General features: G+C 38.2%; 1 long non-coding RNA gene across 1 annotated transcript in view; it reads left to right on the top strand.

Annotated features, from left to right (window-relative positions):
• LOC115923025 overlaps positions 1-13,522 on the top strand; it is a 29,916-nt gene that overhangs the window by 13,860 nt on the left and 2,534 nt on the right. The window contains exon 2 of the long non-coding RNA XR_004063729.1: positions 3,454-3,535. This is a non-coding gene — a long non-coding RNA (uncharacterized LOC115923025). The remainder of the gene's footprint in view (positions 1-3,453; positions 3,536-13,522) is intronic.

A 13,522-nucleotide genomic window follows, 5' to 3' on the forward strand; every position in this document is an offset into this window, starting at 1 on the left:
CATTGTCCAGCTCTGCTGTCATTAAAATTCTGCTCTTGAGAAAAACATTGAAAGCAGTTGTCCTGACATTGAGATTTATCGTGCATGCATCTGTTGTTCTGCTATTAAAGGCTTATTTCCATTTTACACAAGAGCAATTAATACACATTTGTTATTACCGGTTTATATTTTTCATAAACAGTAGTAAATTCCGTTTATTGCAAAGTGAAGAGGCAATATTCACACAGCAAGAATGGATACTGATCTTGAGAGAGTTTATATTCAACTTGATACTAAGATTAGCAAATTTTTTTTTGTACAGCTCTTGTTTGTTGTCCAAAACATACAGTATATTTTTCCTTGTGTGAATGGGGGGTTAATTTACTACATGCCGGGCTGTTATTCCCCAGTGAGTGTGAGAATGGAGGGACGCTGTGGGAGATAAACCAAGAAGATGTTGAGAATCAAACCACAGCATGTATGAGTCACTCATCAGACACACACACACACACCATCCCTTATTTCAATCATAAATACTTGGTTGCTTGGTTTGTCCTCCCTCATTGTCAATTGGCATCTACAGTACGTGTAGATTTTATATCCCAGTGTTACTACCAGTATACATGTATGTGTACTTACAGGTTGTACAGTAAGTAGGGATGCAAAATTTACAAGTGTTCGCATGATTCCAAGCCCTGTCATCTTTCTATTTAAGGTCTTTTTTGGTTCATTGTACAGAATATGTGGGGATTCCATTTTATATCCCAGTGTTACTAAAATGGATTATTTTCAGACCTTACAGGTAAAAATCAACTGGTTCCCTGAACCTCCCCCTTCCCCCCAGGAAAAACAAGGAAAAACAAACAAATTGTAGAATTTGTGATGAAGTGATGAAGAATAAGAGTGTAGGGCTAATGTAATTTGTTGGGACTCTGTTGCTCTATTTAAGTACCGGTAATGCAGTTACAGTACATATCAGCATCATATAGGCCTATACAGATGTAATTTACATCTTGAAATATATATATATATATATATATATATATATATGTTAAATATGGTCTGTGTGAGCAGGAATCACCCTCCAAAAAACAACAACCCAAAACAACAAATAGACAACAAACAGAATCCAGCGAACACTCCTACTACAAGGGTAAAATGAAGCTCAAGAGAATGTTATCTGTATGAACTTATGAAGTGATGTTGCCTTAAAAAAATTCAGCCGCCCTTCTTGCAAAATTGCTTTTACCGAGTAGGAATCTTCTGTGGTACACTGAATCAAATTTGTATTATGAGACCTCGCTCATTGGAAAGATGCAAAGATATCTGCTATACATCTTCAAGATAAATAATTGTCTAGAAGCCACCTGATCAATAATGCACGAGTATGAACGCAGCCTGTGACACTCTGTCTTGTTATGAGGCCCATGTGTGGATCTCAGGGTCAATGGACTTTTTTCACACTTCTTGTAATGAAGTAGTGTAATAGGTGAGCTCAAAGTATAAACAGGAGGCCTGTTCACATCAGCTCGAGATTGCCAAATAGCCCGCTATTTCTGATTTGGGAAATAATCTGGAAGTTACAAATCGCGTCTTAATCAGCTCGAGACTTGACCTTGAAACTCGAGCTCAAGAAATTAGCTCGAGATATTTTGCTCAGCGTTCGCGCATAGTGCGAGTCTTCAGCTGGTGAACACGCACCAGAGAAATAGCAGGATATTTTGCAAACTAGCCCAAGATATCTTGGGATGATTATCTCGACCAAATTTCCGCTAATCGCAACATCGGGCTGATTAAGACGCAAATTAACTGGATAATTTGTGATCGGGATAGTTCAAAGAACGGGATATCTGGCAATCGCAAGCTGATGAAAACATGCCTTGGGAGACTCCTAGTTCCCACTCGTCCTCTCTTGTCTATTCTGTTTGGGAGAAAATGAAGATTGAAGAAAACAAAAATAATGTAAAAACAGACAGAATCTGGACGAGGGCTGATGGTAAGGCATTTATTTCTGGTTCTCTCAATCTCAAATTCTTTTCAAATTCAAATTCAAAATTCAATAAAATGTTTTTTATTAAAGCACAAACATGGTTCATACAAATACAATTTTAATTGCTTAAATTCTTGGTTAAATAACATTGATGAAATAGGAGAAGAAAAATATAGATAAATTTATTCAAAGTTTCATCATAATATTATTTCACAAAGATAGCGTACAGGTGATGTCAGCTGACATGCAGATTTCTTATACAATAAGTACTCGGCATTGTATTTAGCCTACATGTTGTACATTCATGCTCTTCATTCGATTGAGGAGCTCGTGGGAACATTCAAATTTACAAAAATGTACAATGATGATTGTTTTTCATCCTCTAAAAATACTAACAAATTAGGCCCCCTACATGTACCGGTACATGTAAAGATTGACAAAATTTAAGAACAAGTTCCTTGCGTTGTACTACACTGTACATTTAAGTTAGAACTTCAAAAAGTCTTATCTGTGGCTGAAGTGCCATGCAGGGTGTAGTGTGTGTGGGATCACTTGATGTAAGATATCGTATATTTTGAGCCAGAAGGGCGTTAACCCTTTATCGTATGATATGAATACAGTTGTAGATGCCCTTCTGGCTCTAGACGAAACAGACGATAGAAGGAGGCTGCTCAGGCCTCTTCACAGCTGACAACCCCAATCAGAAGGGATTCCGAGCCCGTGGGAAAAATCATTTCCTTATTTTATACCTGAGCTGTTTGTTTGATTTCGTCTCCATTACAATGTTCAATAGAGTGAGGGCATTTATGTTATGGGAGAATGGAGATAAGATGAGATGTGTTTTTTGTGTTCGTGGGGGCCTTGGGGGGGGGGGGGGGCGAAGAATGGTTAAAGTGGTGGCGGAAGAGATCTAGTATGAGAATAAATAAGATACAGTGTTAATGGGGTGGGAAGAAATATATGTAGTTTTGAGAAATAAATGACAGAACATTTATTTGCTCCTTATCATATAGCTTCATGTATCACATATGTTTTTAGATCTACTCTACATGTTCATTATGTAATATCATTGATTTGACTGTCATTGATTTGTATTTTACAACATTTAATTTAAGTCTTGAGTGTTTTGGGAGAATCTATTTTTTGTTATTACCAAAAACCAAGATTATCTTTTTGGGGAAAGAGCACACAAAATGTAGGGCCTACAGATGTTTAGGGAGTGAATACTATTTTTAATCTGGCCCGCTAACGACTGGATTGACAATCAAAAGGCCAGCAATTTCCCTGGAGGATATGGAAAGCAGTTTATAATTGCCCATTGACCTGAAATTATAACTAACTCCATACACTACTACTGCTTCTGAAATACACGTCTGAAGGTCGTTGAGTGCTGACATTTCGCATCCATCTTATTCCATATGGTGTCACGCATGTAGAAAGATTTTTAATCCATCTCATTGTTTATATTTCCTCTGAATTTACAGAGAAAGGAAACACTCGGTGCTAGTAGCTTGACCCTCCCCTGCCCATCAAGTTTACCATCTTTTCCCTATAGAATCATTGAGGGTAAGTACACTGTACATGCAGCTGCATGCCATTCACAAATAAGCAATTACAAATGCGTGGTGATAAATATTTCAGCATAATATTGGTAGTTGTAAATCCAATCCCTCATCATTTTCCATCTCTGATTATATCCCACTTTTTTCTCATTCAACTAGGTAGCTTGATCTACGTGTACTTGCTGTGTATGAATCAATATAGGCAAGTCATGGATTCTAGGCCTACCGTACATGTATACAAAACTGAATTGTACTCAATTGTGTACCTGACATTCTTACCAATTTCCCAGTTGAATTTAGGGAAATTTGTATTCCAGAAAAATCCAAGGTTTGGCATCCCGATTGGTTTTGCTTCAACCTATTGATGCGGGATAAAATTGATTAAAATGTTCAGAAACGTGAAGCGGCATAGAGGTGGATCAACCGACTGATGCAACATTCCACAATGCTACATTCATGTACCCTCCCTGGAGAAGCCTGAAGTGAGTTTGATGGATGGGCATTTATCCATTCTCCCTCTCTCTCTCCAACTTCCTTCTCTTCTGGCAGTCCGCTGCTCCCTCACCCCCTTACGCCCCCTGACAGTCCCCCTCTCTCTGAGCCCCTCGCAGTATATTCTTTCTCTCCCCTAGCAGTCCCCCTTCACCCAAACAAGACGAGCTCTCCAGGGATGATTCTTACGTCTATGCTTCAAGGAACCCGCTCTCTCCCCTCATATCACCAATCAAGTGGAAAAAGCGAGGTGTTTAGGCCTGTCCTCATCAGCTCGAGATTGCCAAATAGCCCGCTATTTCTGATTTGGGAAATAATCCCGAAGTTACAAGTCACATCTTCATCAGCTCGAGACTTGACCTCGAAACTTGAAACTCGAGCTCGAGAAATGAGCTCAAGATATTTTGCTCAGCGTTCGCGCATAGTGCAAGTCTTCGGGCTGGTGGAGACGCACCGGACAAATAGCGGGATATTTTGCAAACTAGCCCAAGATATCTTGAGATGATTATCTCGATTGAATATCCCGCTAATTGCAACTTTGGGCTGATGAAGACGCAAATTAACTGGATAATGTGCGATCTGGATAGTTCAAATAGCGGGACATTTGGCAATCTCAAGCTGATAAAGGCAGGCCTTTTGTGCCTCTGCTTCGTACTAAACCCTTCCCAAACCACCAGTGTACGGGAAGGTGCGATAGTCGTTTGAAATTATGCCTTTTCTCTCTGACTGCAATCCATCAATGTTGGGATGGCAAATGCATTGAACTTGTATGATTCAGTTATCTACATGTGAATAGGAGAAGCCTCTTTGTTCAGTTCTTGATTGCGTATCATCTGTTTCATGTAGTGTTTATGTTTTGTTTACTGTACAATGGAGGTGTACTTGCTTATTTCCAACAAGTTCTATTTCAGAAGGAAGGGGTGTTGAGAAATGCCTCTCAGATGAAATAGTTTTAATGCAAGGAAGAGGAAGAGGGGAATGAATTGAAAGAAAGAGCAACCTTGGGAAATATATAGAAGCAGGAAATTGAGAGAAGCACTGAGATGACTGAAAAGAAGAAGAAGAAGAAGAAGAAGAAGAAGAAGAAGCGAGAGAGAGAGAGAGAGAGAGAGAGAGAGAGAGAGAGAGAGAGAGAGAGAGAGACATACAGACAGACAGACAGACAGACAGACAGAGAGAGATAAAGGAGAAAGAGGAAGAGACAGAGAGAGAGAGAGGGAGGGAGGAGGAGGGGGGGGGGGGCGGGTTGCTTGGGAGTGTAATAAGGGAAGAGAAATTGAGGGAAGCACAAAGGTGAACAAAAGATAATGGTACTTGGTAGAGGAAAGAGGGAGTGAAGGGGGACAGATTTGGGAGCATTTACAAGAGAGCAAGAAGTGGAGGGAGGGAGGGGGAGGATGGATGGATGGATAATAAAAAGGAATGGAATGGGCAGGTCAGATGTTGTTGGAGTGGTATGGATGGGAGTGACGTGGATGGCACTTTACTTGTTACCATGGGCAACCAAGAAATCATCCCTGGAGGGTGGAGAGAGAGAGAGAGAGAGAGAGAGAGAGAGAGAGAAAGAAATGAAGGTATGGTAGTACAGTGACATCATGACATCTTTAAAGGAAACCTTCAATAAAATAAATGTACCAGGGATACAGGCTCCACTCCATTTTCTCACAGGGGCTCTATATTGAATTTTGAATGTCTGTATCCAGAGACCCCCAGGTCAAACACCATCAACAACAACAGCATCAACAACTTTTTGTTGTTCTTAGAATATCAGATTGCCATCAACTTGCCATGATAACACAGCCATACCAAATATATTTTTACCATTTAAAAGGAATCTGTTTCATTGACAGAACATTTGATTTTGGTTACTACATTGTAGGAGAATGGAAACATTTCTTTTGAAAAAGCAAAAGACAAAGACAAAATAACAACAACAACAACCTTAAAAGTCTTCTTCTATCCATTACATAAATGTGGTTGTACCTTTAATGTGTGAATTGTATGCTAGCAGTCCAGTGCCACTTCCAAGGGCATGTTTAATATATGAGGGTGGCTGTTGAGTGGTTGGGAAACAATACTTGCATAGCAGGTGCATGGAGTGATATGACTCATTACTGCAGATTAAATAGGCAATTAATCTGGTGTACTTACATGTAGACCAAAAGCCCTTCTCTCAATACAGAGTAAATGAGTTCAGTCAAGGTTCAATATTATCTAGCCAATCAGTCAAATCATCATGAACCTTATAACCTTAATTTAGATGACACAGTTCGTTGTGTGCCTAGTGCAGAGCTGCCAACCAGTACGATTTAATTGTATTTTGTACGATTTTTAGAAGTAAATACGACAGCACGATTTTCCTCTATTAAATACGATTTTCCACATTAAAATGTTGGTGTTAATGTATTTTTTGTGTCGTGCCACTTTCAAAGGCAAAACGCCCATTCTGTCCTGTAAAGTATTGATGCATTTGCAGAAGTGATATCATAATTTTGATCATGACTTCCGGTATAAGCTGAAATGTGTCGCACAATTGAATATTCAGTTTCATTTTGAATTCAGCAACCTTGGCAAGCTTCATACCACATCAGTTTAGGTTGCCTCCCACGTTGTTGGCAACTCAGCTCTATATTGTGATCTACAGTATGGGAATTCACGCAACCGGTATATATATTATTCATGTCCTCAGTATCATAATCACAATATGCCATCGAGGACATTTCAGATATCATTCTGTCTGCAGTGGAGATTAATATCTTTTTCGGCCTTCAGCTCATAAGACTCATAAAAATGTATTACACATATATGAATATACATGTATGTGTCTTTTTGTGTAGTATGATACATTGTGTAGTATCATTAGTAGGATACATTTCAACACGGCTCATCCATTGCAAATACACATATTATTAAGGGATTACATGCACTGCTCGACTGAAAAATATTCAGATTAAATGGTAGACGCATTAATAAAATAATATTCCATGATCCATGTAATAAGGGTCATTCAACAATTATCTCGCAGATCATCTCTCATTTTTTAATTTCATGCATGTTAATTCTAGCAGCGTGTAATAACACACCTGATCAGACAGGTGAGGAATGAGAAATGGTTGAATTATTAGATTATAATCCTAATGGAAAAGATGGGGGGGGGGGGGGGGGGGGGGGTTCAAGGAGAGGGGTCGGAGAGAGGAGCATTGGTAGGGGGTGTAGTGGAAGATAGGTGTATAGGGGAAGGAGGGGAGGGGGAACATGTACAAGAGAATATTACAGAGTTTATAGCAACGTTGAACAAACTTGAAAAATGAAAGAAATATGTAGGCTACTGTGAGCAGTTTGGGGAGAAAAAAAAAGAGAGATAGAGGATACATTATGTGCAGGCTTGCACACAGGCCTACATCTACATATTGTATGTGTAAAGCTACAACTCTTTGACTTCAATACACAGAGTTAATGCCCTTCTAGCTTCAGAGGATGTGCACTGTACCGATTGTACTCGGTAGCAGCTAGGCTAGATGTTGATAGTAGCAGTGCGGTTTGGAAGGACTATTGCCAATTTGACGTCTCAAGTATCATTGAAGATGAAGGCAGCCATGGCAGAGAGCCAGACTATAGTGTACCCGCAGTCTCGCCAGTCTGCTCATAAATGTCTATTTACATTATCCTTCTAGTGATGGCTCTCAAAGGTTCAAATGCAAAGGAGCCTTGATCGCGTCACTACTAATTACCTTGCCATACAGGTACATGTGTACATACATTGTACATGCTCGTCGTTGGGCAACGGGGAGGATAATAAATGTTGGGGCACGACCCACGCTAGATACTGCTCATGTTGGTTCTTTTGAGCCGATAGGGCCATAACTGAAACAAACCTATAAATCACACATTTGAAAGTTCCATTGACAGACATACACATACATGTACATGTAAATGTTTTATATATTGATTGTCACCATGTATTGGGGTGGGTTATACTTAAACATTTTGTTTTCAGTAGTACAGTAGCATTGGGATTTGAGGCCAAAAGATTAGAATCCATGTGGTGTATGGCAAAATGACATCTGCACAGTGTGCATATTATAATCTGGATTTTCTATAACTTTTTAAGTCCATCTATTATAATAATAATAATAATAATAATAATAATAATAATCTTTTAAAGTCTACTCCAAATTGTATTTAACCGAAAATGGAAATTCAGATGTATTTGTCAAGGTATATACATGTACTTGCCATATTTGTATAGCATTGACCTATTTAATACCAAGGAAGAGGCTAGTATAATTCTGAACGAGGCCTTTTGTAAAAGAGCTTTTAGAGGTTTCTAACAGTTGTGAAAGAAAATATGTCGCTTTAAGAGTTTCTACTTGTATGTATTTTGGGCAAATCACTCTCAAGTCTCAACTCATTTGTATCTTCAGAAATAGGAGACACCATGATATCATCCCACTCAATGTGGGCTGCACGTACATGTTTGTATCTTGGATGGTTGAAAGGAAAGATAATTGTGATCTATTACTTGCCAAGCAATGTTTGACACTAGATGAGAAGGAGAGCTGGATGGAGATCTCCAAGATGAGGGGGCTGGAAATTGAATTTCTAAACAAACACGAGCACACCGTCTATTGATTAGCGCAGGTTATTTGTATAATACTGACTAGCACTCAGTCAGTCAGGGGGGGGGGGGGGGGGGGGGTCACTAAATGAAGCTAAACGGTAGATATTAGAAGGTGATATTCTGTATAAAACTCGGTCGATGGGAGAGAATAACCCTCCTTTAGACTACCAAAATTCATCCTGTTGCTATTATGCAAAAAACGTAGACCATGATGAGTTATTTGTTTTTGCTACCATGTAGTAGGAACATATCATACATGTATAACAAAATATTGTGTAGCCCCAAAAGCATGCTTGTGCAGCATTTTGCAAAACTGGATGGGGTTTATCATGAACATGCACTGATGATTGGACAGCTGTAATGTTTATTGACTTCTTCAAAACAAAACTAGTAAACATGTTTGTTTTTGCGATGTTGTGATGCAGCTAAAATGTTGGTTATGATGCAGTAATACTCAACTAGCACTGAAGTACTAGGGAAAAAAAAGTACCAGGGTACATTGTATGTTACATCAAACCAATTTAGATCATTTCATTTGCAAGATTCTTGAATATATACAAAGAAATGTTAATGCATGATAAATTACAGATATAGATATATATTCTTGATTAATTCTGATGATGGAAATCCATTATGAACACACAGAAGCCAAAATATCACATCATTGTATAATGAATAATGAATTGAGAGCACTAGAAAGAGCCCATTTTATGAGCAGTGTGATAAACCGCTCTGGGGGTTTTCAATATTGAAAGGCGTCACAAAGCTTCGGGTTATTTGCACTTTTCAATGCTATATAACTCTGAAGATTAGGCACATAGTTGTGCATACAGTTCAGAATGAATCGGGATTCAAGTCACGATCAAAAGGCCTACGGAGGCCGAGCAAAAAATAATCTCTTTCACCCTTGTATGTTAGAGAAAAATGATTGTCGAGTCCATTTACATATCACGGGTTGATCCTGATATGTGGTTTTGATGTGTTCGCTATAGATGCGTTTGCCATGTATACATGTACAGTATGTGAGAAGGGGATGCCAGTGATGGTGGGCAAAAAGCCAAAAACATAACTCCATTCTCTAGAGCACGAATACATATATTGCAGGATTATTTGGATTCATTTAGATTTTGTAATTAAAAGAAATCAATACATGTTGGGGATACAATAATTTTGCTGCTTTGGAATTTTGTTGTTGTTGTTGTTGCTGGTTTGGTATACTGACACACATACTATAGGCTATACACTTGAGCAATAGATGTTTTGTGTCATGTCAGTTTGCTCAATGTGAGTTGAAAAGCAAATTAAAAAGAAAAATACCTTCTCAAAAGCAAATGTATTGTCTCCACGAAATAAGTGTTCTACAAAAACAAAAATAAACACTGTGTAAATAGCGAAGAGCTACGTGAACTTCAATGTTAATGCAATATGCTTCAGTACTTTTAATTTCTACACACTATTTTCTTGCTGTTCGGCTGTTCGCTTGCATTGATATCCAATCATGGCTAATTGCAATTTGTGGAAAGTGATATACCTGTACGACTGGTGGAATGAAAGGGGGCGAAACGGAAGTGAAGGATAGCGCAGGGATATATTAATGATTCTAATCACTCCTGAAACACATCACTTGCACACAGCATTGATGACATTCTCCCATCTACATTGATGAAAGCTATAGTCAGAAATGCTACCAATACTTTGCGGATACGACCTACATGTACATCTGGTTTTATGAGACATATGCTCTAGTGGTGATTGTTCTGAGGTGAATTCCCTATACTATTACTGAATGGCTAACTTCAAACCTGGACCAAACGCAACATATAGCCCTAAACCTAAACCTAACCAATGACCAAATGCAACCCTTCCCCTTCTATATTATACCATAACATAGATTGTTGAAGGTCGGTTGGTTTGTTTTACCTCGCTGCTATTAAGAAAGCATGTGTATGTGTCTAAGTATGGACCTAGGTCCATGTCATATTAGAAAGCACCCAGAGGACCGATGGCTTTAAGTCCTCTCCGAGGGACTTGGTAAGGAGAATCATAGTTTCGAACCCCTTGTTCACCACTGAGCGATTGCGTCTCACTCATAGATAAAGCCAGAGCAAAACTCATACCCCTCCTACCTGTACATCCAGCTCAATTTGAGTGGCATCTTGGCTTACGTGCATTTCCAATGTTTATTCTAATGATAGATGATACAAACATGATCTTATGAGCTAACCACATTCACTAAATTCATCACCCACTTAATTTAAACAGATCATTTCGTGGAACATGTTGAAATATATATGAGTTGGATTTCATTTTGGCTTACTGTTATTAATCTTTGGTTTATTATGACTAATTTATTTCCCTTTTACTTCAATTTACTTCATTACTCTTCATGACACTGATAACAAAATATTCTTTTGCTTTTTCTGTAAGCTATTGTGTTTTTTGTAAGCTTCTCTAAGTTATATATTTCTTCATTACATTCTGATGCGTAATGACAAAACAGTTCTTAGGAGGGATGTTTTGCTTGATAATGGCTGCTGAGAGCCAGAAGGTATTAATTCATACTTACAGAATTTAAAAATAGTTAAAACTGTCCTGGTATATTGATTTAGAGGTTGTCACAGGGAAAAAGACAACCTTAAAAAAAAAAAAAAAAATGGTGGGACCTCATTCTGGCTTCAATAAATCCTTGATATCCTTTCTAAAACTGGTATGTATTCTTCTCCTTTTTTTTTTTTTTTAACCAGAGCTTCCTTTTTTTGGGGGGGGGGGGGGGAGATTACCAGAGCTATTTTAGAACTTTCTAGAGCTACATGTAAGGATGCATTCAAGCGACACTTTTTCACCCTAGAAACACGGTTTTCAAAGACGTCTAGTTTAAAACACGGTTGCATTCAAGCGATTTTTCGTCGGTAGTAAAAATTAATTTAAAAACGCAAACATGAATCGCTGAAAAAGATGCATTTTGACAGAAAGCACGCAGCGAAGTTGACCTATACTACCTGGGTCAAACTGCACAGTGTGATGAGCAGTGGCTGGGCTTGAAATGAGCGAGATTCAGCATTGATGAAAAATCGCTTGAACGCTCTCCCGCAGTAACCATGTTTTTTTAACGGCGTTTTGATTTGTGATTCATGTTCGCGATTCTAGCTTTAAAAAATAACTTGAATGCACCCTAAAAACGCCCACTGCTCCTGACTATATTTTTCTTTGCTGGTTGCAGCCCACCTGTTCATAAAGTGATTACATTTTCTGGATCGAATCTACCAACAATATCTTTACGTGGGCTGTGCAGCAGACATAGTCAGAAAGAACATTTCAATTTGAAGTGTCAGACTATGCTTTGAATGTGAATCCATCACAGAGACATTCCCAGTCAACAAGATTTGAACATTTTAAAAAACAGTCCCAGAGATAAACCTGTTACATCTGTCCTACAAAGTTGATGCTTGCTGTGCTTTTTTATACAAGCAGAGATCATTTGTTTTTGCTGCATGAATTTCATCACAGAGACATTCCCAGTCAACAAGATTTAAATTTTTTAGAAAACAGTCCCAGAGATAAACCTGTTACATCTGTCCTACAAAGTTGATGCTTGCTGTGCTTTTTTATACAAGCAGAGATCATTTGTTTTTGCTGCATGAATTTCATCACAGAGACATTCCCAGTCAACAAGATTTAAATTTTTTAGAAAACAGTCCAAGAGATAAACCTGTTACATCTGTCCTACAAAGTTGATGCTTGCTGTGCTTTTTTATGCAAGCAGAGATCATTTATTTTTGCTGCATGAATTTCATCCCTTGCTTGTCACAAATAATAAATTGATCATCCCACTTTACAAATTGTGTAATGAATATAATTCATCAGATAAGTATGGGTATTCCTACATACAGTAGTGTCGCTTTTCATTCTTCATTATTTCATGATGTATCATTAATGAGCCAGGCAGGGAATCTCATGTACATGAACATCTTCATGTGAAGTTTATGTAGTCATGAGCAAAAAATTTGATTAATTTTGTTATCAGATGATATCTATATTCACATCAGTACAATGCTGGTGAAGAAATGTTTCACACCTGTTATCATTTTTATCACAGACAAACAAATACAATACCTTGATTTTTTCTTCTTTTTTGAAACTGGATACACAATTATTCACCCATAGGCTTCCAATTACATGTAAATATTTTGAACTCTTAAATGCCTACCAGTATGTGTTTCTTTTACTTTGATTTACATAATAACAATTGTACCAGATTTGTCTTGTTGTTCTCTACATTTGCTCTTAAAAACTATTTTTTTCAGTCACATGTACAATGTAAACACAGATGGCTCCTTACTTCTATGACCATGTGATCAATTCTCGTAAATTGATTCAAATATAAGCTTAAGCATTACAGGATCTTTATATCAGTTATCATTATGAGATAAATTGCTCCGTTTCTAATTGAGAACGATGGAGGACTTTGTAACGGTTGGGTTCAAAGGTTTTATTTAATCAAACGGCCTGACGGGCTGGCAGGCGGGCGGCATGAGAAACTCGGATTCAATAGCTTTGTATAGCATGTCTAGTGAGTGGGCGTGATGTATAGAAAGAGGTGACAAAATGTTTGCATCTTGTCTCGATGTATTAAAGGTGGATAATGAGCCACCCACTTTTTTCTTTACAAAAACTCAGCTCCTGTCTCTCACGCCTCTTTCTATGAATGAAGCATTTTAATGAAATGCAAGCATGAACAAGTGCAGAGATTGCTATTCACAGCTACTTTCCTGTGAAAATATAAGCTGCAAAGATAATAATTTGGGTTGGTACATTGATGTTGCGCCAGAATGCTGAAGTAACCGGTCGCCTTTTCCAAACAGACCTGGCATGATGGAT

This window comes from Strongylocentrotus purpuratus, unplaced genomic scaffold (genome assembly GCF_000002235.5).
Source record: "Strongylocentrotus purpuratus isolate Spur 01 unplaced genomic scaffold, Spur_5.0 spur5_scaffold_13, whole genome shotgun sequence".
NCBI classification, from domain to species: domain Eukaryota; kingdom Metazoa; phylum Echinodermata; class Echinoidea; order Camarodonta; family Strongylocentrotidae; genus Strongylocentrotus; species Strongylocentrotus purpuratus.